The sequence below is a fragment of the Octodon degus genome, unplaced genomic scaffold (genome assembly GCF_000260255.1).
Source record: "Octodon degus isolate 3935 unplaced genomic scaffold, OctDeg1.0 scaffold00028, whole genome shotgun sequence".
Classification (NCBI taxonomy): domain Eukaryota; kingdom Metazoa; phylum Chordata; class Mammalia; order Rodentia; family Octodontidae; genus Octodon; species Octodon degus.
Genome location: NW_004524604.1, coordinates 7,847,388 through 7,852,106, shown reverse-complemented (window position 1 = coordinate 7,852,106; position 4,719 = coordinate 7,847,388).

Here is a 4,719-nt window from a genome sequence, read left to right as displayed (position 1 = left end):
CCCTCCTCCTCCGCTCCTCCTTCTTCTGTTACCTTCTTGAAGTTAGTAATTTTGGTACCAGGAATCAAGCTCAGGACTTGCCAGTCAGGCGCCATGCTGCTGAGCTATCTCCCCCACAAAATTAGAGAGTTTGAACAAGGGTCTTGTATTTTAGTTTGACCCGGGGCTGCAGTTATAGAGCTGGGGGCCCCGCCTTTTGAGTGTTTCCTCTACTGGCACTGATAGGCCACAGCGGGAGGTGCAAGGAAACTTCTGCTGAGGTCCTGTCTGGGCTCACTGTGAAGTCCTCGGGATTCTTTATGTGTCCCCTGCGGATTGCAGAGGGACCTAGGTAGGACCTAGTGGGTGTTTCTGGACTGTACTAATTTGATAGCCTTCTAGCCTGAACTCCTCGGTGGTGAGCGAGCAAAGACTATGGTCAGTCTGAGAACATGAATTATCCCAGTGCTGTAAGGAAGCACTGATAAGAATTCTTAAGGGTATCCTTCACAAGGATCATTGCCTAGGTCATGAGAGAGTCATTCTGAAAGCAAGAATGTTTTCATTGTGGTATAGAAATAGAGTTATAACATATTTTTTAACTGTGAAGTGACAGTTTTGGGGGAGAAGAGGAAACTATCAAACTCAGGGTTTTCTACCACTGGGTTACATCCATTCCTCTTCTCTCTCCCTCTCTCCCTCCCTCCCTCCCTCCCTCCCTCCCTGCCTGCCTCTTTCCTTCCTTCCTTCCTTTCTTCCTTCTTTCCAGCAGGGTCATGCCAGGTGTGGTGGCACATGCCTGCAATTCCAGCACTCAAGAGACTCAGGCAAGAGGATTGCCACAAGTTTGAGGCTAGCCAGAGCTACTTAGCGTTCTCAGGGACAACCTGAACTACACAGTAAGACTCACTCTCAAAAAACCCAAACAAACAAACAAACAAACCCTAAAACAAAGCAAAAGAAAAAAAAGCAAGGTCTAAGTTGCCCAGGCTGGTCTTGAACTTGTGATTTTCCTGCCCTAGCCTCCCAAATGTATACCGTCTTACCTGACATCACAATTTATTTTTAAGTGTGTAGTATTACTAGCTTATGATATATTTATTTTTATTCATAGAAACAAATAATTCTGCCATACCATATGCTATTTTGTACAAGTGATTCACCAACATTTCCAGAATTACCAGTGTTTATGGTATCAGTTTGCTGAGGCTGCCATAACACAATAGCACTGAGTGGGTGGCTTAACCAGTGGAAACTGAAGTCCAAGATCAAGCTACTGCGCAAAGGAGCTTTCATAGGTTCCAGTCTGAGTACAAACTGCTGAATTGCTATCATCCTGACTTGACGGGGCTGAATCCCAAGAACAGAAACTTATTGTCCCAAGGATCACTTCTCCCTCTTCCCTACCACAGAACACAACTTCCTGTCACTTCTTTTTTTTTTTTTTTTTAGTATCAAGGATTGAACTCAGAACCTTGTGTTTGCCAGGCAAGCACTTAGGCTGCTGAGCTATCTCCCCAGTTCCTCTTATCTTTCTCAAGCCACAAGTGAAAGCCCAGTGGGCTCCTTCTGTGTCACTGAACCTGTGCCTCACACTCTGCCCTAAGCAGAAGTGCATAGAATCCCAGCTGCCCCTTCGGTCTCATGTCAGAGGATCCGTGCCATCCCCCTGCGATCCCCTGATCCTCTCCATGTCCTCTGAGCTGATGAAGTCATCCCATTCCCCCCCCCCCCCGCCCCGTCTGACTTCTCTCCCTCTCCAGAAAAACCTAACAGCCTTATCTTGTGTTTGTGGCTTCCTGTGGCCTCTCAGGTATGTGTTTGCATCCCATGTCTTCCTATAAAAACTGACCACCCTAGATTTGGGGGCACTCTGAAGCCACCAAGAGGTTCAGTCCTCTAGCACAGAGCGACACTAGCATAGGGGTAGAGTCTGCAGCGATTGTACTGGCATATGGGAGTGAAACTCCCAACCTGCGAGGCGGCCAGAACACCGAGTTTGTGTTCTCTAAAATCACAAAATGAATTCTAGCAACAACAGAGGTTAAGAGTAGAAGGAATTTATTGAGAGAAAGAAAAGCTTTTGTCTGAGAAGGGCAGAAGGGGGCCTGGAAACTGGATTGCCCCTCCCCCAACTCTGCTTTTTCTCAAGGGTGTTTTATTGAGTAAAGCCATGAGGTGAGGTAGGCCTAAAGTGGGACAACTGTACTCAATAAGATTACAAGCATAGTTGCTCAGGTAATATTGATCAAATGGCAAATCACAGGATTTGAGGTGGGACAAAACTATGGTCAGCCAGTAAGCATACAAGTACAGTCGCTAGGGTGATATTAATTGAATGGGGATCAAATGGGGAAACAAGTCATGTAGCAAGCACACATGGGCAGACAAGGCCTTTCCCAGAAGGGTGGGTTAAGGAGCTTTGGTCCTTGGCCCCAAGGTGATGGATTCCTACTTAGAAAAACCAGCCACAGCTGTTCATCCCTAGGGGAAGTGTATAGTGAGTAGTTAGTTCTTTTGCTTGACGCCTGGCCTTCTGTGCACGTGCCTCCAGCCACGTTTGTAGAGGTCTACATTGACCTCCTGACAGCCCCACGCTGTCTGGCTGCATACAATATTTCTACCTAATTTAGCTATATATAATTTCCCAGGGAAAGCTGACCCTCAGGGCCAGCCTGGGGTGGCCCACCAGGACGTGCTCAAGCAGGATGTGTAGGGAGCTATATGTACTCTTCAATCAGTAGCAACAGTGGCTTTTGATTCTTCCTTTACAGATGACTTTTGACTTCTGAATTAGTTCTTTTTGTTGTTGTTTCTTGAGGTAGTTTCCTTTTGATGGTGGTGAAACATCCAAGAGTGGACAACAAACCACTGATCTGCTGCAAAAGTCAGCTCCTGGCCATCTTACAGTCACTGTCAGTAAAGACTTGAAGATGATTTATTTGAAGGTGGGGAAATGGGCAGAGAGACCTGAAAAACTGCTGCTATGGAGGAGTACAGAGTATTCAAAAGTCAGTGGGGTTTTTTTGTTGTTTGTTTGTCTTTTTGAGACAGAGTCTTGCTATGTAGTTCAGGCTGGCCCTTGAGCTCACTTTGTAGCCAGGTTGGTCTAAAATGCACAAAGATACTCCTACCTCAGCCTCTCAAGTGCTGGGATTACAGGTGTGCACCACAATGCCTGGTTTAAGAGTATTCAAAAGCGAATAGCCTCGGAGTTTTTGCCTCCAGCTCTATTTATTTGGGTTCTTCTCTTCATGTAGGCTCCTGGAATTTGACTGGCTCCCAGACTGTCCTTGATCATACTTAACCTTGGATTCCTGCTGGCTGAGAATTCTGGTGATGGGCAGGAGCATGGGTGGGGTCTTAGGGAAAGGTTTTACTCTGGGTCTGGGATTAAGGAAAGGGAAGTGAGTGATTCTTAGTCACCTAGAATTTTCCTGAGCTTGTTTTCTTCTTCTTTCTTTGCTTTTGTCTTCTTAATAAATGGAGTCTACCTGCAGAGGCAGAGGCAGAGACTGAACTGCCTTTAAGGATTTTCTATTATTATTATTATTGTGATTGTTATTATTGTGGTACTGGGGATCAAATCTAGAACCTTGTACTTGCCAGGTAGGCACTTCTGCTGCTGAGCTCTATCTTCCTAGCCCTCTGTTAATTTTTAGTGAAGCTCACTAAGGCTTTTGTCCTATCTTTTCCCTACTTATGGGGGATGGGGACCCTGTCCTTAGAGTGGAGATCTGTAGATTTTTGTTGTTTTGTATTTTGAGACAGGGTCTCACATTCTAGCTGCTTAACTTGGTGGAAGGGGGAAGATGGAGTAAGATAAGGGCCTGTTCATAAAGGAAAGTGCATTTTTTCAGGTGAAAAGATGGTTTATTCACAGGTGAAAGAGGACTACTTGCAAATAACAAGGGACTAATATCTCAATCCATTTCTAAGTGAAAGGGAAGTGCCTAGGCTAATTGTGTTCTGTGAAAAGAGGGCAAAAGATACTAAATTGCGCATGTGTCCTGAAAATGCCATTTTCATTTTTCAAACTAGGGTTTCCCAAACTGGTGTGGTGGCACATTCCTGTAATCTCAGCACTCAGGAGGCTGAGGCAGGAAGATCATTGCAAGTCCAAGGCTAGCCTAGGGTACATAGTGAGTTCAAGGCCTGCCTGCCTGCTTGCCTGCCAAGGTTTTTCTTGTCTGGGAGAGAGGAGTCTTTGTCTGCTTGGTGATTATATTATAGACAGCTAAGTTAGATAGAAATATTACAGGCAGTCATATAGGAATAGACCCTCCAGGAAGTCAGTGCAGAAGATAAGAGTTCATTGAAGGCCAGGCCTCGAAGTAAAGGTGGAATGACTGTACCTCCATGCTTTCCTGAGGGATAAACTATAATGATTGACACTCTAAATAGGCATCAGTCACCTGGGTGGGGGACAAGACCTCTGACCCATCCCTTCTAGGAAAGGCCCTTGTTTTTTCCATGCGTACTTACTGCATGACTTGCTTCCCCAAGGAATCAATATTACTTAAGCATCTACACTTGTAATCTTACTGGTTCATCATAGTTTTGTGCCACCTTATAACCATCTGTGATTTTACTTTATAAAACTTCCTCCGAGAGGGGCAGGGGAGATAGCTTAGTGGTCTAAGCACCTACTTAGGTAAGCCCAAGGAATGAAGTTTGATTCCCCCCTGCACCACATGCTGTGCTGGCCCTGCCCCTGGGCGTGCTGAACAGGCCACAAAA